Source organism: Miniopterus natalensis, chromosome 12 (genome assembly GCF_054644295.1).
Source record: "Miniopterus natalensis isolate mMinNat1 chromosome 12, mMinNat1.hap1, whole genome shotgun sequence".
Classification (NCBI taxonomy): domain Eukaryota; kingdom Metazoa; phylum Chordata; class Mammalia; order Chiroptera; family Miniopteridae; genus Miniopterus; species Miniopterus natalensis.
In genome coordinates, this window is record NC_142092.1 from 47,181,440 (window position 1) to 47,206,854 (window position 25,415).

General features: G+C 54.2%; 1 protein-coding gene across 1 annotated transcript in view; it reads right to left on the reverse strand.

Moving 5' to 3' along the window:
* CNTFR (ciliary neurotrophic factor receptor) overlaps positions 1–21,382 on the reverse strand; it is a 38,608-nt gene extending 17,226 nt beyond the window's left edge. The window contains exons 1-2 of the mRNA XM_087823197.1: positions 21,252–21,382; positions 11,990–12,099 (exon numbers count right to left, since the gene is read on the reverse strand). The gene's annotated coding sequence lies outside the window, so the exon portion shown is untranslated. The remainder of the gene's footprint in view (positions 1–11,989; positions 12,100–21,251) is intronic.
* Positions 21,383–25,415: the final 4,033 nt, after the last annotated feature.

Genomic DNA, 25,415 nt, shown 5'->3' on the forward strand with positions numbered 1-25,415 from the left:
AAAGAGCCCAAAACCTGGATGCTCAGGAGCCCCTCAGACCTGCCCCTCAGTGAGCTAGAGAAGAATGAGGGGTTTTCACATGTAGGTCCTTGTCAGGAATCTCAGCCCATCCGTCACCTTAGCCACATGCCCCAGGGGCCTGGGACGTGCAGCCCAGCAGATGTGCATCAGTGTCTACATACACCCATGTGGGTACATAAAGCACACTCAGAACATGTCCCCAGAGCCCAGGAAGGACCCGATTGTCCCCCTATTTGTTGTCCTGCTTCCTGGAATGGATCCAGCTGTCCCCCTCCAACCCCACCCCAGCACACACATCTGAGAGAAGGAAAATAACTATTTCCTGCAGAAAAGGCTCCAAATGTGATTCTCCCAACCCAGACTGAGGAGAGGGGGGACTGTCAACCAGACAGAAGTAGAGACCCAGAGAGGAACACTGCCAGACACTCAACCAGACACTGACAAAGGTGTAGCCAGACACACAGCAAAGACACTGGCCCGAGACACTGTCCAACACAGCTAAACAAAACCCTAAAGCAACAGCTTCACAAAGTTCGAGTTATATTGGGAAACTGTGAGGCAGAATCAGACAAAGCCAGAGAACAGCTGATACATAATCAAAGGATCCGCCAGAAACACTGTAAAAGACTCAGCCAGACGCAAGCCAACACAGCACCAGAGAAAGAGAAAGAGGTACAAGCAAAGAAACCATCAGCGACACAGCCAGAGAGTCAGAGACACTGTCCCAAACCATGCCAGAGAAACTGCCTGACACACAAGCAGAGAAACACCGGAGAAATTGATAGATACAAACAGGCATACACCCAGAAAAACAGCTAGAGAGAGAACCAGAGACATAGCCAGATGCTCAGCCAGGAAGTATCCACACCACTGAAAAACACTGCCAGGGACACTCAGACACACAGCCAGAGCCACTGTCAGAAATACTGCCAGAGACACTGCAGACAGCTAAAGCAGGAGGAGACAAATGTGGGTGTCAGCCTGTACCAGTGGGTGGGGCTCCTGAATGGGAAAGGGCTCCTGCCTGCCTGTTGCTATACTTGCCTCTCACCAGGCAAGTCACCCCACCTGCCCTGGTTTTCCTCCAGCCACAGCCATAGGTGCTCTCACTGCTCCACCCTGGCACAGCTCATCTCTCTAGGCCCCATATGGCCTTGGCTATCCCTCCCATGTCAGTGGCTCCTGCAGCCTTAGCTACCACTTGGCCTGGCTCCTGACCCTCAGTCACTTCCCCATCTTCAGCTACTCCTCAGGTCTAGGAGACAATGGCCAAAGTCACAGTCAGCAAGTAGTGGGGCCAGGAAATGAACCCAAAACTGTCTGAATTTAGAGCTAGCACTAGAGAAAGAGACAAGAGCTGGTTCCCCACCTCCACCCTTGCAGGTAGCCCTCAGACCCATCCCCACCCCCACCATCTCTGCCATCTGCCTGTCTTTCGCCTCATAGCCAGGAAAATACTCCACCTCAGTGCCACCCACTGCCCACCACATGGAAGCAGGAACCTTGGCATGGGGAGGCAGCTGGGCAGGCAGAGAAGATGGAGATTAGATCACAGGATGGGAAAAGAGGGACAGGGTGACCCTCTGCTCCTAGCTCCTTCCTGGTCCTGATTTTGGAGGGAGGGCAGGGGTGAGGAGAGGGCCTGGCATGGGTGTCATGCATATAAGCACACACACACACACACACACGCACACACACTTGGGCCCCTGCAGGGGGAGGGGTGGCTTCTTCATCAAAGTCGCCTCCATCAGCCCGATGAGTTACTGTAAGGGCCGGGCCCTGGGCCAACGGGGCTGCAGCCTTGGGAGACAGGCGCTGCTGAGAGTGAGCACTGCAGAGAGTGGGGGATGGGGTACCAAGACAGACACGGCATGATTGGGGTACCCAGAAAAGGGAGAGATCCAGGGAGGCAGGAACACCAAGGCAGGGAGAGAAGGAGAGCCATGAGTGGAGACCCAGAAGGACAAGAAGGGACCAAAATAGGGAGAAATGGAAGAAAAGACTTAGGAAGAGAGATGAGGAGCATAGAAGATGGGCAGAGATTCAAGGGCAGGAGAGACAGACCTAGAGAGAATGACAGAGACATTGGCAGGGTCTCTGTGCCCACCCTAGAACATCTCTCTAAGTCCACTCAGCTCCTCCAATGTGAGGGACAGTGTCAGTGTAGCAGTCCTGGCCAACACGAGTCAAGAAGAGCAGGGCCTTCCTGAGGACTGTAGGACTTCTCTTTGGGGATCCAGTAGCCCAGGCCCCAGGGGATCCAGTAGCCCAGGCCCCAAGGGTAGACTAAAAACCCCACCCCAACTCTCTGCCATAAATCCAGAAAGCCCCAGGCCAATTTCATTTTCCCCTTCCCTTAGAGTCCCAGCTGGGCCCATTCTCAGGTAGAGAAGCTGAGGCCAGAGGCATCCAGGCTACACCTCCACCCTGCCCTCGCTCACCTCACAATGCCCATCCCAGGGCAAAGAGCATCTTTTCCCAGGAATTTTCTGAGTCCACACCCCATGGCTCTGGGGTAGATCTGGAGGATAAATCCCACAAAGTCCCAGATAAGGGCCAAGCAAACTGACCCAGTTTCCCTATAGACGCCTCCAGGGGCCAGCCTGGCCTCCAGCCCCAGCTCCAGAATGAAGAGGGAACAGAGGGCACACCAGGAGCAAGAAAGGAGCCCAGTGCCCAGCAGCCCAAACCCCTTGTTAGCACAAGGAGCCCAGCACTTCTCCTGGCAGAGAACCCAAGTGTCATCGTTATACACACACAACTGACACATCTAGAGACAAATCCTGGCCCCCCAACTTACTATCACTGTTCCACTGTGACACAAAGACACACTTCCACATTGAAAACAACACCCAGTATAACAAGACCGAGCTGTATTGTTGACAATGACACATGGGCGATGACAGTCACTACAATGACAAATGATACAGTGAGTGACAGTCACATGCAATGACACCAACAAACAAGGCACTGATACCTGTTGACGTTGACACATTGTGACAGTAACCTCAAAATCAAAAATGCAATGAGACTGACAGTCAAATAGAGTAACAATGACGGTGACATTCACAGTGCTATAGGAATGTTAATAAGACTCAGTAACAGTCTCCAGTAATACTGGCACCATGGAGGCTGACAATCATCAGCAGTGACAATGACAGATACAAGTGACAGGCTCCAGATTAGGAACCTTGGTTACCGAGGGTCTGAGTCTGGCTTAGGATCCAGGACCTCAGATCCCTCTTGCTGTCAGTGGTGTTTGGGGTGGTGTCTCCAGAGATAACCTCTGGCCAGAGACAGTGCTCTGGCCCCCAATTCTTGTCTTGCTTATAGGAATGAATTCAAACAAGAGACAACAAATGGCAGCAAAAGCAGGCGAGGATTTATTTGTAGGAAAGAAATACACTCAGATAGAACCTGAGCAGGCAACTCAGCCAGCCAAAACCAAACCGAGTGCCCCAATATTTGGAAGTTTAGAGGATTTATACCCCTAGGTTGGACTATCCCTAGGCAAGGAGCAAGTCATCCCCTCCCTCATATCTCAAAAAGATATATCTTCAAACTACAATGCTTCTTCACCTAGGTGTTACGCACCAGTTAGGGGCTCTGAATCTTTCTTCCTCACATAGGGGCCTGCCACCTCCATTGTCTATTTTTAATTTGTCGCGTCTCACACATACTTCCTCCAAGCCCCAGCTGCCTCTCCCAGTTCATATCTTTCTATCTGCCTACTCTAACATTGCCAGCCCCAGCAAGGTTTCAGTTGCCCTGCGGCCCCCACCCTTAGCCCCTGCCCAGCTGAAGGCAGAACCTGAGGAAGGGGAAGTGTGAGTTCTGGAAAGCCTCTATTCATCTCTGCAGAAGCAGACAGTTCAGGTTATACAAGCCCAACATGGGAGGTTCTGAGCACCACTGACCATGGCCCAGTTCTAACTGTGTATTTGTTGATGTGCCACAAACTGTGTTCTGAGCTTCAGGGTGGCGTTGGTTGGCATGGTGTGCTTATGTTTAGATAGGCTCAATCTGGCCTGGACAATGAATGAGCAGGGAGGCCTCATGTGGTGGTGCCTCCAAGAAATTGAGATCCTGTGAAGCTGACTGGCCTGGACTCCACCTCTCCCCCGGCCCCCTGGCCCACAGCTGGGTGAGGTCAGAAATATTCATCTGATGGAGGGCAAATGACCCATGGCAGGCCCAAGGTGACATCTCCACAGCTTCCAGTCCCCCTTTGCAACTGCAGACTCCAGAATCCCTCTGTGAAAGAAAAGGCACTCTGTCCTGGGGCCTTGTTCCCTTCTGCTCTCCCCACAGCAGCCCTAGAGGGTCCGTCCTGAACTCAGGAGAGGACACAGCATGAACTAACTGATTCAAAGGCCAGGGAAACTCTTGAGGCCTCAGATCTAAAGATGAATTAGAGTGGAGTGAGGAAGAGACACCTACACTTGGACATGGAGAGAAAATGAGAGACAGAGCAGAGGCAGAGACAAGGACAATGACAAGGACGAGGTAGGCAGGGAGGAATAGTATTGGCCGAGGGGGAGCCTGGGAGAGACACTCCTGGCTGGTGGGAAGCTCCAGGAGGGGGAGGAGGGGCTGAGGCCAGGAGGCCTCCAGATCCCACCAGGCCTACGCAGCCTGGACAGCGTGGGCGGTGGGGGAGGGGGCAGAGGCCTGAGCTGTCCAGAGGCTGGAGGGCTGGGGGCAGGCCATGGAGGGAGGCCTGGACCCTGGCAGCTGGCCTGCAGGCTCCCCACCAGGGAGGGGGTGGGACCGGGTCAGGGGCCAGCTTCTGGGCTGGGGCGCTGGCCATGGGGTAGGCTTCCACTCCCTGTGGTGTCTCTCTCTCCTGTGTGAGTCTCTTGTCTCTGGCTCTTTCTCCTTTCACTCTGGATCCAGACCTGGCCTTCTTCTCGGCTCTCAGTACCCCTACCCCAGGGAGCATAGGACTCAGAAGCTATGCCTGGGTTCAGGATTCAAGCCTTATCTACTTCTTGGGCTACCACAACCCCACACACTCCTCAGTTAAACCCCAGTGCTCAGGAGAAATGATCCCACTCAAACATAGGTCCCCTCCTCCCCACACAGAAGAGGGCAGGAGAAGTTGAGCATCAGTGGGGGGGCCAGGAGGGAGGCAGAGGGAGCAGTCCCCCAGCTCCAGCCCTTGGCTGAGGTTGTGGTAAAGGAGGCAGCCTGATGTGAGTGAGTTGGGGGGTGGGTATCTGCACCTGCTATTGTGACCTCTGCAGCCGGAGATGCGGCTGGGGGGTGGGGCAAGATTCCAATGGATTTTGGCAGCAGACTGGACTCTGAGTGCTCAAACCACCCACCCCCAGCCTCTTGCACCATGGGGACCCTGAGATCAGCATGTGCATGCCCTGCTGCACGTGTGTGTGGGTGTGTTGTGGGGGAAACCTGGGGTCCTCCCATGATGAGCCTGGATAGGTAGCTGGGAGGTGTCCTGAGAAGGTGGGAATCTGAATCCCACCAGCCTGTGCCCACATGTGGAGCTCCACTCCAGGTGGGGGCTGCCTGGTGACCTGGGCACGGGCTCGTAGATACACATATATGTGGGCTTGTGTTTAAGCAGTCCTCTAGGTGCAAAAGATCTGGGCTTTCTCCCTCAAAAGTCAACTGGTCCAGCTCCCTGCCTCTCAGATAGGGAGCAGGAAGAGACAGATAAGTTCTTATCCTCTCTCTGGGCACATGGCTCTGGATGGCTACACGGAACCTGAGGCACAAGCACCAAATCCTCTAACCCCAGTCCAGAGTCCCTTCTGGCTTCTAGAAAAATGAGGAGGACCTCTCTACCTAGAAAAGGCCCACACACCAGTCAGGTTAATTCTGTGGAGAGTAGGAGCTGCTCCTCTTGGAGGGACAGAATGCTGCAGCAGAAGGTTAGACAGCCGGAAGAACTCCACGAAAGGTGGGGGGTGGGCAGAGCAATGGTGCTGAATGAGGCTTCTCTTAGCTGATGGGGAAAGGGCTCAAAGCAGATGAGGCAGGGGCATGATGGAGGCTGTAGGGCCTTCCATGGAGACAGAAGAATGGACAGAATAGCTTTCCAGACTTGGGGGCTGGGACAAAGACCTATTTGCCTCAGCATCTCCCACTACACCCCACCCCTGGCCCCATCACTGCTATGAGGCAGACACATACTCAAATGCATACACAGAAGCTTATGCTTGTAAGCTTGCATACATGTATACACACACACACAAGGGCTGAGGAGGCAGTGCATGTGAAGCATTGGTTTGTAACAAAAAGAACTGAAGATGGTCTTTCTGACAGAACCAGAGTTGATGTGGCGGTGGGGGACGGGGGACAGAAACTTTGACTGTCTTCGTGTAACAGTGTCCTGTTCTCCCACCCCCCTAACATGCAGGTACACTGCACACACTATGAGGAAGCTTCTAGTCTGCTGGGCAAAAGCAAGCCATCCTTTCTCCCCCTTACTCCCCTCCTCACAGTGGGGAAGCCAGAGCAATCTGTTCCTGATGGGTAAACACAGGCATGAGTACATGCACACACATGCTCACACACACACCAGCGATTCAGGGTCAAACAGCACCCAGTGCTCACTTCACCCTGAGTCCCAGCAGCAGCACACACTTGGGCTCTCACAACCACCTGGCAGACCTCCCCAAAACCCCACCTCAACATACACACAGCCAGAGCTTCTAAGACACACCCAAAAGCCTCTTGCAGACACTGGCACTCAGAATCTACCATCATGGCCACACATCACGGCCTCCCACATGGACACCCGCTGCCACAGCCTCACACACGCTGGTGTGCGTGCACACACACATTACAGTCACACACACAAACTCTTTCACATGTGCTCACTCCGAACAGTGATGGTCTCACATATGGACACCATCACACACTCAGAGCAGTCGATCTTCCACACAGATATTGTCGCACCTCCAGAAACTCAGAGCCCCCAGTCACTCTCAGCCTCTCACATCCCTACACCCAGCAGTGGGAAATACACAGATACACACTCAGAATAGTGACTCTATTCTGGGACCTTGGGTTGCCCAGGCGATGCTTGAGGGGTGAGGGGTAAAGCTCAGGGTAGCCTAAGGCAGGAAGGAAAAGGGAAGAACGTCATTGGTCCCTAAAAAGTAAGGAAATAGATGATTATTCCCTATGCCAGCAATTTTCAACCTTTTTCATCTCATGGCACTCATAAACTAATTACTAAAATTCTGCGGCACACCCAAAAATATATTTTTTTACCATCTGACAAAAAAATAGGTACACTTTTGATTCATTCACATTGGATGGCTATTGTTGGGTTGGCTGTTGTCATTTTTTTAATCTGAAAATCTAAGGGGGGAAAAAGTCAGTGTCTCTGACCAAACAGTCAGGCATTGCATGTTTTAAAAATTATTTCAGCACACCAGTGTGCCTGCCACAGCACACCAGTTGAAAACTGCTGCCCTAGGCAGCTACTTCCTCCCCTAACCCCACTTTCACCAGTATCTGGAAGTGAGGGGACCTCCACGCCAGACAGGAGGGGTGAAGAAGCCCAGGGTAAAAAGATGGTGGCAATGGTAGGAGCAGGAGCCAGAAAACCCCAGAAGCCAGCTTACTCCCCAAGCCCCTACTGTCTCCCTTTCTCACCCTCTCTTCTCTAGGATGAGGGTCAGCAGCAGCTCTCAGCCTAGCTCTCTGCTGTGTGATCCCAGGCCTCTTCAAACAGATCTCAGAAGGAAGGGGATTGGGGGGGACTTGAAGAGATTAACCAAAGAACATATATGCATATATGCATAGCCCTTGGACACAGACAATAATGTGGTGAAGTCCTGGGGGCTGGGGGCTGGGTGGAGGGGGTCAAAGGAGGGGAAAGGGGGATATCTGTAACAGTGTCAACAATTTTTTTAAAAAGCTCTATGCCCACAACTGTCTATAATGTACCAAATGTCAGGCCTGGCTGCAGGAGGGGAAGGAGAAAGAGATGGGACCTCAACCTCAACCCCCAGCCAAAGCACTGTCATCACTATCAGGCCCAAAGAGAGATGGGGATAGTACTGGCCAAACTGGTACTCCCCTAAGTAACCACTGAGGACAAGAATCCTAAAGTGTCCTTGGACCCTGCCCCCCCTTTACCCCCCCTCCCCCATCACAAGAAAGGACACCATGTGTCTGTCCAGACAGAATGAAATCCAGGCTGTGCTGGCTAGGCCCCAACCAGGGAATAATTGGAAATGCTGTTGACATTCTCACCACTTGCCACTCCAGGTGTAGCTTGGACCCTGACTCCCCATCCTAAAGGGAGCCTGATAGGGCTCCACAGAAGCCAGGCAGGGGAGCTAACACCAGGCAACAGGACCTAAGGAAAACAGGCAGGGCAATCCCATAAAGCCAGGTAATAGAGACCTGTGGAAAGCAGGCAATAGGAACAAAAGAAATCAGGCAGTAGGGTCTAGGGAAACCAGGTGACAGGGCCCAAAAGAACACAGACTGTGGGGGCCAAATGAAACCAAGCAGTGGGGACTAAAGTTAGCTAGGAGGTGGGAACAAATGAAGTCAGGCAAGAGGCCCACAGGATGTGAGAAAAGAAAGGTATCAGGAGCTCATCCCCTCTGTCTAGATGTCACCCCCACACCCTGGGCCTCTTTCTCAGTAGCCCCCTTCCCACTCAAGTGGTGGTCCCCTCCCCCAGGCCAATGGACACAGTCAGAGCCCCCTCCTCTCTCAGAGGCCTGGTCCGGTTGCAGCCAGTGGGCCCCCGGCCCCATCCCTGAGACCTCAGGAAGTCCCAGTCCCTCCCACCGGCTGCAGAGGCAGGGGGGCGTTGAGGGGAGAAAGAGAAGAGGAGAGACAGCTTGGCAGGGGGAGCGCGGGGAGCAGCCGCGGGGGGCGGGGGCCGAAGAAGGAGCGGGAAGCGCCGCGGCGGGCTGGCTGGCGAGCGCCGGCGGGGGCGTCTCGGCGGCGGCAGCGGAGGTGGCAAGTTCTGCGGCCCTGTGGCCGCGCGGCCACTGACCTGTGTCCCCACGCAGGCGCCCCGTCGGTGCCTCCGGCGCTCCGTGGGTCCGCCAGGCCGCCCGCGGGCATCGGCCCCCGGGCTCGGGGCTCCCGCCCCGCGGCCTGGGAGGCAGAAGCCGCCCCCCTCCCGAGAGTCCCGCGGGCGGGCGAGGGGCTGCGCGGAGCTGCGAGCGAGCGAGCCGGGCGGCAAGCGGCCGGGAGGAGGGGAGGATGGAGCGCGCTGGGAGCGAACGGGCGAGCGAGCCCAGCGAGCGGAGAGAGCGAGTGAGCGACGGCAGGCAGTGAGGTCATCCTTTGAATCTAATTGTCTGAGTCAGGAGGAGATGTGGCACTTGATGCAGTGAGAGGGGAGGGGGAAGGCACCCTCCAGGCTCCGGGCTGGGGGGGGGGGGCTCTTCAAATCCAGGGGCAGCCGGGCCTCCGGGACCCCGCCCAAGGCGAAGTTGCCTCAGGCCAACTCCGACAGACCCCAGCGGGTCTCAGGACTGACCTCGGCTGCCAGGGGCAATCAGTAAGCCCCGACTGTGGCATCCAGTCCCACATCACCCCCTTCCTACTCTCTGGGGGTGATGGTGACCCCCTCCCAGGCCCAGGTCACCTCCCTGCATTTCTGAGGCAGTGGGAGAGCCCCAAACCACCTCAGCTCCTATTCCTGCCCTCTGAAGATAAAGGGGGAACTTCAACTAGCCTTCCAAGATACCCTTCGTGCATTCAGGGGCATGGAGTCTCCAGTTCTATTCCCCAAGTTACTTCTTGCACTGGAAATTTGGGGGAATCTGAACTTTGAACCCCAGCTCCCCTCTGAAAATAATAGTGCAATGTCACCCAGTTCTCCAGCTATTGCAATTTTATGGAGGCATGAGGACCCCCACCAGACCCCGAAGTCTCCCTATTCTGCATGCCCAACCTTTCAGGCAGGGGCTGCCCAGGGAACCAAGCTGCTCATGTTGGGGGGGGCTAGACCCAGCTGGCCCCTGGGCCTGTTAGGTGTGCACACCCAGGCGTGCACACATGCACACATGTGCACATACACATAGTGGGGGGGCACCAAGCAGCTGGGGATGCTCACACCAAGGGCCACACACCCCTCCCCTCGCCCCCATGGGGGAGGGGTGATAAATATTTCAGGGGCTTTTAGCTCTGAAGGGGCTGAAGCTGGGGGAGGGAGGGGGATCCACAATGCCTGATTAATGGGGTTACGGGCTTGGATCAATCCGTCCACCCGCTGCTCCCTCCTTCCCCTCCTCCCTCCCTCTGCCTAATGCGCTTTATCAGGAGACGCTTTTCTGACTTGGCAGCGTTGGGTGTTTTAAATAGACCCATTTAGAGCAGGGGTTTGGGGAGAAAGGAAAGGGGGGAAGGGAGAGAGATTGAGACAGGCTGGGAGACAGAGACAAATCAGGAGAGAGACAAGCTCCAGAAGAGAGAGACTGAAAGACAGAAGGAGATTCAGAGGCATGGAGATAAGAGACTGAGGATGAGACTCCCACAGAGGCTGAAATGGCGGGGGTGGGAGGGGGGTGGGGGTGATGGGAGGCCAAAGGAAAGCCAAGGGGTCCAAGAGCAGAAATAAAAAATAAATAGACAGATACACAGAGAGGAAAGGAGCCACTGGCAGTGGGAGAAACCCAGAGAGAGGCTCTCTGCAAGGGCTGAGTGCTAGCCTGGGAGACAGTAGATATCTTTTATTTCCAAAAACAGTTTTTCATCCACTTTGTTAAATTAAAAAGCTGTTTTTAAAGTGTAGCTGGAGGTGCTGCTGGGGGAGGGTGGACAGAACTGCCAAGTCCTCCTTCCAGCCTCCTCAGCCTTCACTGAAGCTACCTCAGCCTTATCCCCCCCCCCATGTTCTCCAGCTCCCCTGCTCTTTTTGATCCTCTGTGATCCCTGGGGACAGGGTCAGGGCATCTGAGCTACTGTTCATTGGCAGGAAGTCCTTTCTGCTATCTGGCTTCAGTCCCTCCTGCTGCAGGGAGCCCATTCTCTTGCCTGACCACTAACCTGCTTTTCTTTAGCTCCTATTCTAGCTCCCTAAGGTGTTCCCAAATTAAGGGGAGGATTATGTGCCCTCACAACTCAGTAGCTCACTTTCCCAACAAGCCATCAGACTCCCCCCAGGTGTGTCCCCTATAAATATTTATTATCTACTAATAAATCTGAACTTCTATCAGATATTCCATGTCCTTTGGTCCTCTGGGAACAGTGAAGATGGAAGTTTAACTCTCTACAGCCCTCTGGAGCCTCCCTTCCTCCTCTTCACAACCCCAACTCCATTTTAAGTCTCTTTAAAGGCCATGTGTCAGCCTGGGATACCCTACCCGGCTATGAACAACACCCCAGTCCTAGTTCAAATGGGTAAGTCCCCACCACTCCCGGGGCCAGGAAAATGGCCAGTCTGTTTGGAAGCTGGGATGAAAAGCCCGGCTGGCCTTTGTGGGCTTCTGGCGGGTTTTGGACAATAGGCCCTTCCGTTCCGCTTCAGCGCCTCAATTCCTTGGACAACCCCACCCCCGGGCTGCCAATCCAGGGGCCTCGCCTGTACTGAATGAAAGGCAGGAAGAGTTAGGCTCAACCCTACGACTGGCCCCAGAAGATTTTGGACTTTCTGACCCCCCATCCCATCTCCTCTAAACCCAGCTGCTTCCCCAATCAAGCCAGAGAGATGCTTTGGGGGCAGAAAGGGAGCCTGACAATGAGACAAAAACATACTCCCACATCCGGGATTCAGTCCTCTCATGCAGAACCCAGTTTTCTGACCTGGCTGTGCTCTTGCTTGTATGACTGTGGGTAAGTCTCTCCCCCTTTACAGACCTGTTACGAGAGCATGAAAGGCTTCAGGAGGAAGAAGACAGGGGGAAAGAAGAAAGGGATCTCAGGCCCTCCTTCACTCACGGCCCCAGACCTACAGCTCCACCCACCATATCTGCTTGATGCCCTGAGACTGACCTGCCTCGCCTGGGTTCCCAGCACATACCTCTTCACCACTGGCCGCACACCGAGCACATCAATGTCCTCCTCCTCCAGACCAAACTCTTTCTGAGACTTCCAAAACCAAGGGGGCGGATGATGTGACAAGGCTGAATTCTAGAAGGGCAAAGGGCACAAATCAGAGGTCACAGAGAAGCCACAAGCCTTACTCCAACTCAGCCTGTTCTATATGCACAACCCCACTGTAAGAACAGGAGACTGGGGCAGGCAGCAGAGAAGCATCCAGAAGAAAAAAAGTTGGGAGTAGTCCAAACTCCATCTGGCACCCCTTGCTGACTTCAGGTTCTGAACCACGGGGGCAAAGGGAGGCCAGAAGCAAGTGGCTGACACTACATACAGATGTACGCTCATTCTCACCCACAGATAATCCATAACCTCCACACAACCAGTTCACAGACACAAGTACCTCCATATCACATACATTCTCACATGCATACGACACGGAGACACATGGTCACTGGAAGGGCATACACACTCACCGTCTCACTATCCTCTTCCTCTGCCTTGTCATCACTCTGATTTATTGAGCATCTTTTATGTGCCAGGAACTGTGTTAGGCACTTTTTATGCATTAATCTCATTTAATTTTTTTGACTTCTCTATGAGGCAGATTCTAGTACTATTCACATTTGACAGTTGAAAAAATTTGATATTCAGGGAGGTTAAGTAACTTGTCCAAGACCACATAGCTGGTTAGTTCCAGAACACAGATTTAAGTCTTCACTCCAAAGCCTTTCTGCTATACCAGTTTGCCTCTGGAGATGTCTCTCTTACCTGCACAGTGCCTTTCCAATAATAATACAGTTAACAGCTAGCACTTGTTCAGGATCCTTGATGAGTACTTAACATACATTTTTGCACTGAATCATCAAAACAACCTTTGAAGGTAATCCTGTTTACATTTCACAGATGAAGAAACTGAGGATCAGAGAACAAAATCACCTTGCCCAAAGTTGCACAACTGATAGTTGGCAAGGGAGCTGGCATTGTACTCAGGACTATCTTGAAAGCCACTAATGCTTCCATAGGCTCCAGTCACGTAACAGGGACCCCTCACCTTCTACAAGACCCCTGGAGATCCTCAGAGTCCAAAAGCCCTTCTTTTCCAAAAACTGGTCCCAAAGGTATGACCAGATGCCTAAACACATCCTCATGAGCCCAGCCAGTGTGCCTCAGTGGTTGAGTGTCAACCCATAAACCAGGAGGTCACAGTTCGATTCCCAGTCAGGGCACATCCGGGTTGCAGGCTATATCCCCAGTAGGGGGTGTGCAAGAGGCAGCCAACCAATGATTCTCTCCCTCTCCCTTCCTCTCTCTGAAATCAGTAATAAAATAAACTAAACACATACTCATGAGAAAGGGACTCTGTGTCATCCAACTCTGCCCAGAGATTCAGAGAAACCACCAACTAGATAGAAATGGCCAGAAACTAAAACAAGGTGTTAGAGACAGGCTGGCTGGTCGTAACAAATACAGACACATCAAGAGATAGGCCCAAAGAGAGGGAGGCAGGGAGGAAGGCAGAGACAAAAAGACACACATCAGGCTAAAGAATGACAGGGACAGTCAGAAAAAAGACAAAAGAGGGAGAGCAGGGTACAGGCGGACATGAAAAAATGCAGACAGAAACACACCAACATACACAGACACAAAGACACATATAGAGCCATCCAACCTTCACAAGAAAAAAACTGTGAAAGCAAACTCAGGCTGTGTGTGGCGAGTGTGTGTTGGGGGGAGCATGCAGAGTCTGTATCGCTACGCAGATTACACCAGCTGCTTCCAGCAATTTCATCTGATTAATAATAAATGCCCCATAATTACAGCTGCTCCTCCAGCCCTTCTTCCTGTTTTTTGTCAGCTGCCGCCAGGCCAGCCCTCTGTGGACCCCATGGCCCCCTCCATCCTCACCTTCTGCCTTCTAGGAGGCTGAGAGGACAGGAGCTGATGTAGGAGGCCAGGCTCCCAATGTAAGGAGGATACCCACCTCTCAATCTTGAATGAATGCCTTCTGCCTCGAAGCAAAAGGTCGTCTCCCTTAGGTCTCACTGAGAACTCTCTCTCTACCTTCGGTATAACCTATCACCCTTAATACAATCTGGTCTAGGGGCCCTAGTCTGGGATGCAGAGAGATGAATACTGAACTTTCCTTGCCCACTCTTTATCACTCACTAGCTGAAAGAAGTCTCCATTCACAAACTTCCCCAGCCTTGGAACCCCACAGGCTCAGAGGAGGAAGGGACCAGAACACGGGTCCCCACCTTATCATTCCAACCCAGGCAGCCCCAGAGTATGCCCACTTGTGTAGTGTCCTCATGCTCTGGACACTCGGGGGCTCCGCCTCCCATTCCTGAGCCCCCCTCTCCCCACCCAGGTCCACCTCTTTCCAGGCCTCCCACCCTAGCTCTCCAAGGCAGCTCTATCAGAATCAGCTGTGGGTTTGTGCTGATCTGTTTCTAATCGCTGGGGCCTGGTTCACGCTTGCCCCCCCACCCCACCCAATATTGATTCCATTATTTGGAGAGTCATTGACGTCAGGGGTCTGGATGGATGCCAAAAGAGCCCTTTCTCCAGGCCTGGGCCAGGGCCCAGCCCCACAGTCCCCCCATCCCATGATTTCACAAAGGGGCCCAGAAAGGTCAGCTCAAGGACCAAGGTCACAGGGCATCTGCCTCCAGAGCCTGAGCTTTTTTTCCCTTTGTGGGACCACTGTGTAGCTCCATTCTCCAGGGGAGAGGGGCTACACAGAGGCCTGGGGGTCAGAGGCCTGGGGGGGCCTGTAAAACAGGGTGTGCAAGAACCTCATTGGGACTTGGGCTGTAAGAGCTCTAGGAAGTAGGGATGGGGGCAGTGGCTCAGAAAAGCTTAGTTGGGCCCTGGCCATGTGGCTCAGTTGGTTGGGTATCATTCCATGCACTGAAAGGTTGCCAGTTCAATTCCTAGGAGGTGCAGGAGGCGGCTAACCCATGTTTCTCACACTGATGTTTCTCTCTCTCTCTCCCTCTTTCTCTAAAAATCAATTTAAAAAATTTTTTAAAAAGAAAAGTCTAGTTGGGAAAAATTTTTTTCTTTGCCACACACTTATTTTGGAACATCCTGAAGCTGGACTTGAAATGGTTATTATTGACGACTTGATTTTTATGTCTGATATCAGACATGTCTCCTGATGCATCTCAGAAGGAAATTCTCTGCAGTGTAGGATGACAAATTATCCTAAATGTTGCCATAATTTGACTAACCGGCACCACTAATTTTATAAATCTTTGTTCCATATGAAACAAAGGTTCTGCCTCCTGTGCATCTCCTCCTCATGCTGCCTCAGTTTCCCCTCTCCCAGTCTCTCCTGATTCTGTGTCTGTCTGATCAACATGCAGCCACTGCTACACCAGCCAACACTGGCAACTCCTAGGCTCTGGCTGGACAGGGTATTTTTAGGATCCGAACCCTGTGTTCTCAGACAGCTGTTAATAACCAATACAGACAGTCCGTGGTGCCCACAACAGCTTAACAACCTCAAAGCCCCGCCTCTGAGGCTCAGAGATGGGGTCCATTGCCTTGGTTTGAGTTCAAGAAACCCAGACCTAGAGAAAGGATCACACTCACAACATGAGGAAAGAAGGACTTTCCCACCTTCTGAAAAATCCTGAAGCTGAGGAGAGAACAGAGGCGACCTCCGACCTCTGCCACAAAATCAGGGTAATTGCCCTGCCCCAGTCTCCCCTAGTCCAGACCTTTTCAAGGAAGAAGCTGCCTATCCTCTACTCTCCTTCCCTAAGTACAACGAAGTCCTTCCCTTAGTCTAGCCTACAAATTACTCAGGGGTCCTTCAAGCCAAACAGAGGTGTACAACAGAGGCTGTTGGGTCTCAGCCAGAAACCCCAGGGAGTCCCATCTCCCTGTGGTCTGTCCCACTCAATGATTCATTCCTCAACGTTTATTGAGCACCTAATCCCTCTCAGGCACTATGCTGAAAATTGGTATTACAGTTCTGCCCATGAGAAGCACTCAGTCTGGTGGGAGAGAAAAATATGTATTGTTTAATCAACACAGCCCTCCTACTGTGTACCAGGTCTGCGCCACAGGCAGGGTACCAAGGAGAACAAAGCAGACCCAGTCCCTGAGGCCCACAGAGCCCACAGGCAATTACTATGCAACCTTGCTGAGTGTTGAGGAGAAAGTATGATGGGGTCTAGTGACTGCTCGGGTCTGGAAAAACCAATCATTCCTGCAGGATTGAGGACTCTTTAGTCTGTTTCTAAACCCCAGGACCAGCCCTTGCACTGACCAGAAGTCACCACTATAATTTAACTTCAGTTCCTTCTGCTATTGCTCTAGCCCCAGCTTCTGGGAGTTGGTTCCCCACGGGCGGCAGGGTCTCTGTCCCCTCATCTGCCCCAGCTCCTCCTCCACCTCTTGCTTTCTCCAGAGCTCCTACCTCTGATGACCCCCAACCCAGCATGGCTCTGTTCTTTGGGGGCTCTCTGCCCTCTGCAGAGACAAGGGGGAGATGATGACCTCAGTGCTCTTGGCCCACAGGGACCACTTGCCTTCCCAGTTCCTCCCCACAGGAAGGCAAGAGCCCTGGTGGGTGTGGTCACTCAGGGCCACAGGAGTTTACACAGCTGATGTCCCATGGTTGGACTGGAGGAGGGGGTCAGCTCTCTCTTCTCAGCCTCCTTGCTCTCTGGGACCCCCCCTAAAAACCAGGCACACATGGTGCCCCCCCAACCCATCTGCATTTCAAAGAAAATCCGCTCCATATGTTTCCGATTCATTTACACTTCAACTCACCATGGGGGGGCAGGGAGCTGGGAGCCTTTCCTCCAAGCCCCCCACCCTCATAGGAAGGCTGGAGAGCATGTGTCCCCTTCAGGGACAGGAAGCAGTTACAGCCCAGTCATCTGAGCCTGAGGGCCAGGTCCTGACTTCCTGGGCTCCCATGGGGTGATAGTGCACCTCAGGTACCCCAAGAGCTAGGTCCCATAGTGGGAGCACATATAAAGCCCAGGCAGTGTCTCCATGGCAGATGGAGTGCTAGGGTTGGTTGCAACCTAGCCCAACACCCCCCACCCCCCACCCCTCAAGGATATTGTTCTTCTGAGAAGTAGAGTGGAGAACCTTGGTATTTCCAAGGAGACAGGATAAGGGCTCAACAGGCATTCTAGGAGACATTGTGCACTGTAACATACCTTCTCAGCCAGGGCAGAGAAGAGAGGGTGGATTCCAACCCAGTCTCTTCCTCCAGCTACCTTCTCAGGGACTACTACATCCCTTAGAATCAGAGATTCAACACCCTTAAAGGGTTATAGGAGCCAGAGGCCTACCCCCCCACACACACACATCCCAGATAATCTTCATACCCCTTCCATGGTAAGGATGATTGGGATGGGGGAGATGTCTTGGGAGAACATGAGTCTTATCTCTCCACACCTGACCCTCTCTACCACAGAAGGGATAGACCAAAACTATTTAAGGGGATTGTGCATGAACAAGGCACATGGGAGACTCTAAGGGTACATATCATCCCTGTACCAAAAAGCTACTCAGACCTTCCTGCCAAGAGCCTAGTCTCCTTGGGGAAGTAAAGGCAGAAAGCTTTAACTGGGTCAATGTTTTTCTGGTAGGCAGTTAAGACAGACATGAACAGAGCAAGGATGATGGGCCAGGTACAGGTCACTAGGGTGGAAAGCCACGGGTGCCTAGCAAAGGACAATTGTACAGTGACACCTCATCCCCAGGGTGACCTTTTCTCCCCTAGCATATCTCTGGTTATTTGGTTTAGACCCCCTGACCTTTCCTCCCTAGAGATAACGTCTAGGCCTCAGTTGTATTTCAGCTCCAGGCCCAGAAAAGCGGGCAAGGGACACCAAGGCTGACCTCAGGACCAGCTGCACTGAATAATGACCCCCTGCCCCAGCACTGACCAATCAATCAGTGGAGACCCCAACCTTGAAAGGAATCTTCTATTGAGATCCTCTGTTGGGACCTCCCCTAAGATTTCCACCCTTAAAAGCTTTTAGGAGGGAGGACCCAGTGCACTCTCTCTCAGGAGCACACAGGCACATTTCCCTTCCTCCTCCCCCTCCCCCAAAGCTTGTCACCTTTACCTTCCTCACTTCTAAGCTCCAAGGGCCCCTCCTTTGCCTCTATAACTTGGTTCTGAAACCAATTTCTTCTACAAACTGCTCCTTCTACCTCTGTGATTTTTCTACATAAATGTTCTTATAGTTTGAATCTTGGCTCTGAATTCTTCCCTAGCCAGAACTCAAGTACTGAGGCTTCAGTACCCAGGTCGGGTCTGACCCCACCAGTCTAACACCTGCTGCCAGGCTGCTGGCACCACCCTCTCCATCAGCTCATTTCCCAAGTGAGGCATGTGACCACACATGTATCCCTGCCCCCTCCCTACCCCACCTTTGGAGGGGACACATCTTGTAGCAGTTTCTGTTCCTCACCCCAACTGCTCTGATAGACACAATAAACCAAAAGAAAGCATGGGTGTATTTGAATATGAGTTCTAAATTCCACTGAGAGTGTGAAACCACAGTCCCAGTGTGCGTTTGAATGTTTGAGCCCCAGGATAAAAGTGTAACTGGGTGTGATTCTAAGTGTGAACTCCAAGGCCCCCATGTGAATATGAAAGCTTGAAGATGGAAGCATGACTCTGAATATAAGCGCTAGGGCCCTAGTTGGGGTGAGTTTACTGTAATCGCCAGTGATGTCAGTCTGAGTGTGAACTTTAAGATGGAAGTACAGGTTTGAGTGTGAACCCAGGTCACAGTGTGCATCTGACACTAAGCCCCAGGACTAAAGTGTGAGTTCCAGGATTACCATATAAGTCAGTATAAATATACATTAGAATCCTAGCGTGTGTGAGCCCCTAGTCTTTTTTTTTTGTAGTAATTTTTTTATTGTTGACAGTATTACAAATGTCCCCCATTTTCCCCCCTCCACCTAGCCCCTGCCCCACCCCAGGCCTTCACCACACTATTGTCTGTGTCCACAGGCTATGTATATATGCATATAAACTCTTTGGTCAATCTCTTCCTGTCCCGCCTCCCCTCTGAGACCTGTCAGTCTGTTCCATGTGTCCATGCCTCTAGACCTATTTTTTTCATCAGTTTATTTTTTCCCTTAGATTCTACATATAAGTGAGATCATGTGCTTTTGTCTTTCTCTGACTAGCTTATTTTGCTTAGCATAATAATCTCCAGGTCCATCCATGCTGTTGCAAAGAGTAAGAGATCCTTCTTTTTTACTGCTGCATAGTATACCATTGTGTAAATATACCACAGCTTTTTTTATCAACTCATCTACTGATGGGCACTTGGGCTATTTCCAGATCTTAGCTATTGTAAATAACACTGAGCCCCTAGTTTTAATTTGACTCTGAATATGAGCCCCAGGATGTGTGAATGGAATAAGCTCCAGGGTTTTAGCATGAGTCCAGTTGTGAGCCCTAGGACCCCAGTGAGATTCTGAGTGTGGGCTCTAGGTCTCAATATGAGTCTGTGAGCCAAGTCAGGATAGAAATGTGAATCTAAGTGTAAGTCTAGAGTCCCCGTGTGAGTCTGACTGTAAACTCCAGGACTGAAGTGTATAGCTGAATATGAACCCCAGAATGTAAGTGTGAATCTGAGTGTGAGTCCCATTGTCCTGGTGTAATTCTGAGTGTGAGCCATATGCATATAAGTGTCCCAGTGTGAATCTAAGTATAAATTCCAGAACCCCAAAAAGTCTTGAATGTGAACTTTAAATTCCTAGTCTTTGGATAAAGCTAGGGTCCCAGATGGAGTATTAACCCAGATGGAGTGTGAACCTTAGTTCCATGTCACCAATCCTGCCCAGGAGTCCCAAGAACGAGTCCAGAGGATTTGCCTGGGGTTTGGTAGTAGAGACAGGGAGGCATAGTTGATTGAGACACAGAGGCCCCTCCACCCCCACCCCCCAGCTCAGGCTAGCCCTACAACCATAGGACTATCCAATTGTTGGAGCCCCATCCCCACACATGCAAAGGTATGCCATCACACCCAGAATCAGACACAAAAATATGCTCAGTGTTTCAGAGTCCCTGGACGTACATCAATTATAGATGCACAAACACACCAAGCGTTTCAGACTCCCACCACCTCATTGATTACAGCCACACGAACACCCCCAGTGACACAGACACAATTATAGCAAATATTACAGGCAAAACAACTAATGTTACAGACTCACTCCTAAACAGGCATGCAGACACACACCCAGCGTTTCAGACAAGCTGCCAGCCACACAGACACACACAGAGGCTTCTCAAAGAGAGACTAGTCGGAAAGAGAAAGAAAATCCTGAATTTTCAACAAGGCGTGAAATAGTCCTGCCTGCCTGAAGCTACTGAAGGGGGGAGGGGGCCAAGGGAGCGAGCAGCGCCAGAGCTAGACGCAGGAGGAGAGGCTCCAGAGAGGAGGAGAGCTGTCCGTCTGGTGACCTCCCTGCGGCCCAGCCCCCACGCACGAGAGACACACTACTCTGAACAACACAGGGACACTCAGGCCAGCTCCCACAGAGCCGCACTGGAGGAGACACACACCGACGGACTCACAAAGAGATGGGTATACACCACAAGCGGACTCTGACGGACACGCAACACTGGAGGACTTACAAAGAGACACTGGAGGAGACCCACTACGTGGAGAGACATCCAGGCATACTCACGAGGAAACCAGAGAGAGGCTCATGCCGACACACACACACACACACACACACACACACACACACACACACACACACACACACACACAGGGATTCACACGGACACACAGACATTGGCGGGCGCGTCTTTTCACACCCCTGGGCGCTCTGAAGTCCAGATTTCTGCGGGAGAAGGAAGCCGCCTCCGGGCGCGCGGGGGTCACTGCGACCCCCGCTCAGGAATTTTCCCAGACCCCGCGCGCGCTGCTGAGGGGTGAGGGAGAACAGGAACGCTAGGACAATCCGCCCCGGCCACCTCCCCCAAGCCGATTGTCCGCCCCCACTACCACCACGCCCAACCCCCCGGCTTGCCCGGACGTGGGGGCCTCTTCTCCTGCGCCCCAGCCCCCGAGTTTGCGGGCAAAGTTTCCTGTGAACTTTCCTGTCTCCCCCACACCCGTCTGCGGTCCCACGCGTGTTGTTCCCTCTTCCCGCGCGCACGAGGGCCGCGGGTCTTTCGGTCAGCGCTAGGGTTTGAGGGTTCGGCCGCGCTCGATCCGCCGCGGGGTACTCACCGCGCCCTCGGACAGCCGCGGCTCCAAGCCTAGTCCTCCTATCGCCCCAGGCAGGGAGCGAGGCAGGGAGCGCGGAGCTAACACCACTGCCGGATCCTGCCGCCGATCCCTGCGCCGCGCCGGCTGGAGCCCCGCCGCCGCCGCCCGCTCTGCACCGGCTCCTCCGCGCTCGGCGGCTTTAACCCCCCCATCCTCCTCCCTCCCTCGCGCTCTCCCTCCCTCCTTCCTTCGCCCATGTGACCGCGGGCGCCCGCTCGGCCGCGCGCGCCCTCGCTCCCCTCCCCCTCCTGCCTTGTCTCCCCGCGCCTCCGCGGCTCCGCGCCACGACCCCCTCCCGGCCACAGCCCCCGCGCGCCCCCGCCCTGGCCCGCTCCGGTGCCTGGCACGCGCAGCCCTGTCGCGCGGGCACACTCACCCCGCGCGGGCCTGTGAGCCCCCCTCCCGGTCGCCTGGAGCTGGCACGCGCCACCCCCACCCCGCTGACACACTCGCCCGCACTGGCGTGCGTGGCCCCCTCACATTCGCCCTTTCTCGGAACGCCCTCCAGAAGCGGTGACCCCCGCGCTTCACGCGCAGCCCGGACCGCGGGTCTCAAAGACGCGCGCGCACACATACCCACACCCACTCGGGCGAATCCCCTAAGGGCCGCTGGGCGCGCACCCATCCCCCGGGGTCGCTCATTCACACTCTCTCACTCAGCCTTGGCCAGGTCTCTGCTGCGCACACTCCCGCACGTTCGGGCCCTCACTACCTCTTACCGACACCCTGGCACACCCAGGGCCAACTCTCGAGGCCCTCCCGCCGGCATCTCCGTAAGAGGAGCGCAAGCTACGGCTTCCAAGACCCACTTTGGGCAGAAGGGGCCACCCGTCTCCGTCCCTCCTCTATTCCTACCGCCCCCAGCATTACCTACGCGCTCCTCGACAGGCAGGTAGGGGGCCTTCTGCTCGCGTAATCTGTAAGGGACCAGGCTGGGAGCCCAGGTTCTCGCCTCCCACCAAATCTCCGCTGACACTAGCACAACTACCCTCTCCTTCCTCAGCCTCGGGCACCTGGTCTGGGGAGAAACCTACATTGGGATTAATGGGGTGGGGAAGATGCACCCTCTGTGCCTGGACGGCACACGCGAGTTTGACTCCAGAGGTTTACCCCTCGAGTTTCCCTTCTGCAGCCTGGGCCTCTTAGGGACCGGTGTGCTCACTTCACTAGCCCCGGGGCCTCCCGTCTGGCTACAACAATGGGGGAAGGGTTAGGTTAGACAACCCGAACAACTTCTGAGGCCGCGAGAGAACGCAACAGAAAGGGTAAATGCCGGAGGCGAGTAGAGTGGCCCGCTCCCATCTCCACCCCACAGATTTTTCACCTGACCTTTGACCCATAATCCTTGCGCCTTGCACCTCCGGGGAGCTGCTCCGTGGCTGGGGGCGGGAGAGGGGAGAGAAATATCTCGCTGTTTCCTCACACCCTTCCCCAGTAGGCTGCCCAGAGCGCCCGGGCCCTTTCCCAACAAATGCCTCAGGGACTCTCATTGCAGAGGAAAAACCTTCTTCCCGCCACTGTCGGGGCTTCTCACTTTCACTTCAGTGGCCGCAGAATCCCCTCGCTGCAACCGGCAGGGGTCAGCGGGGCTGAGGCTCAGAGAGGGCCCGCTGGGGATTAAGGACACCCAGCGCCGTTAGTAGTGGCGCCCAGCTGAGAGCAGCCCACCGGCACCCGCACAGTAAGTGTCCCCTATTGGGCCTCTCTGGGGCCCCAGCCTCCAGGTCCCTGGGCCGCAGACAGGGACGAGACCGTGGGTACCAGGAAGAAGTGGGGGCGACGGAACCTTTTGGGGGTCTGAAATTGCCCCTTCCCCTGCACCGAAACTGGGCCTGGGTGCGGTTGGGTGCTCAGGAGGCCGCCCCTCTCCTGGAGGGAGAGTAGTCGTCGCTATTGGCGGGTGACTGATGGGCTGACTTGACCTTGGGATCCTCCAGCGTCCCGGGCTCAGCCTCTTTCTGCCAGGTTGAGAGTATTGGCGAGTTCTGCCCTGTCCAACGTTCCGCGTGGGGACCCCGAGGCTGCCGTCGGCAGTACCTAGATACGCGGGTGCCAGGGCAGGGCCCGCGCGGGGCATCCGGGGCCCGGCAGCCGGGCATGTAGGTGTGTCAGAGAATTAGCTAGGACCAGAGGTGCAGGTCGGACGGGATCCCGGCGTTAGTCCAGCCGCAGTTCCTCCGGGCGCCGCACCCGGTGGCCGCAACTGCTCGCGCTTCCCCGGGGCCGCAGCGACACCTGGCGGGCGGTACCGGACGAGCGTTCCCCCCGGCTGCGGCTCCTGCACAGAGGCAGCGCCCACAAATGAAACCACCAAGATGCGGCCCCCTCTCCCTCTCGCCATCAGCACCTGGACCAGACCGGTTCTCCTTCCACTTAAGCTGGCAACAGATTACTCATGGGTTTCCGCTCCTGTCGCCTCCACTGCCTTATCTGCACACGAGCTTCTGAGCTTCCTAAGCCTCGGTGTTGAACCCTCCGGAATCTCACTGCTGTGGGGGCAAAGCCAGGCTTCTTACACGGAGCTTAAAAGCCCTTGCTGGCGCTGGTCCTGTCTCCTCTCCAACTTCATTAGGCGCCCCCATCCCCGGCCTCCCCAGCTTTTCACCAGCTCCCTTCTCTCACCTATTCTTAAGGCAAATGCCAGTTAAATGACACCCTCCCCCCAGTCCCATCCCATCTTCACCATGCCTCTCCCATAAGGGGCAGCAGGAAATAATGCCCCCAGTTCGAAGCCCTAGTGCCCTGCAAGGGATGAGGATCTCAGATTTAATAACCCTAGGTGGTCTTGGGAAATTGGGGAAAATTCTCCTTGACTTTGAGTCCCTCGAGTTTTGTACCCACCATTCAAGAAGGCTCTGTGGCAGGACTTCTGGCTCCACCCTCCTTCACCCTGGCAGGTGACCTAAATTTGGACCACCTCTCAGCCCCCACCCTCAGGAATCAACTGTGCCATCCCAAGCCTTTGGGTAGCAAGGGCCCTTCCCCATTCCTACTGATGTGGGTCCTAAAGGAAGGAGAGCCCCTCACGCCCCACCTTCCATGGTCCACCTTTTCCAGTTCTCCTTCCAAAACGGTGCTTATTTCTAACCTGCTATACTATCAGAAAGTCCTTCCCTGGGGCACATACCTGGCTACCCAGTTACACACACACACACAGGCTCTGTGTCTTTCCTACAAATGTCAGGAAAGTCACACACCCAGTCTCAAAGAGTCAAACGCATATACTTAACCTTGATGTGGCACACTGGCCCTGGGAGTCAGAGTCCCCAGCTTGGGGCTGGGAGCTAGAGGTCCCAGAAGGGTAAAACTCCAGGATTCACACGCTTATACACAATACCCACACATAGACACAGTCACACAGCCATGTATTCAGTCACACCGCATGTCACACAGGCACACACGCAGAGTCACACACTCAGTCACACGAAGTCCCACACTGGGGTTGGGCGGGTGGGGGCGGGCTCCAGGAGGCGGTTACGTAAACGCCCTCACAGCCCCCCCTCCTTGCTCCTCCTCACCACCACCACCCCCCTGCTTCCTCACGCGGTGCCAGCGCCCCGGGCGGCTTGGCCGAGGCCCGGGAACAGCTCGGCCTCGCGGAGGCTCCAGGCGCCGAGAAACCCGATCCTGACACAGCCCTAGGCTGAGCAAGGGAGGGGGGGCCCAGAGAGCGCGCGCGCACACAGGCACGCGCGCGCACGCACACACACACACACACACACACACACACACACACACACACACACTCTCTCTCTCTCTCTCTCTCTCTCTCTCTCTCTCTCTCTCTCTCTCTCTCTCTCTCTCTCTCTCTCTCTCTCAAGGCCCAGCCCGGCCACCCTGGGACGACTCACTTCCCATCCTGAGACAGCTCCCAGCACCAGCCAGGGACAGTACACAGGGCTCGCTCACAACACCCCCATCCTTCTGGAATCCTGTCATCTGAACCTTCACCTAAGTGTGCCCTGACCTTCCAACCTCTGGCAGCAGAAAACAACAAAAATTCCCTAAAGGTAGAGAACAGGCAAGGGCTGAAGCCATAAAGGAAGAATGTAAGTATTCAGCCTGGAATTGCCCCTAATGCTCTGGAGCTGACTCCTCTTCCCTCCTCACCTGGCGCCTCTAAAG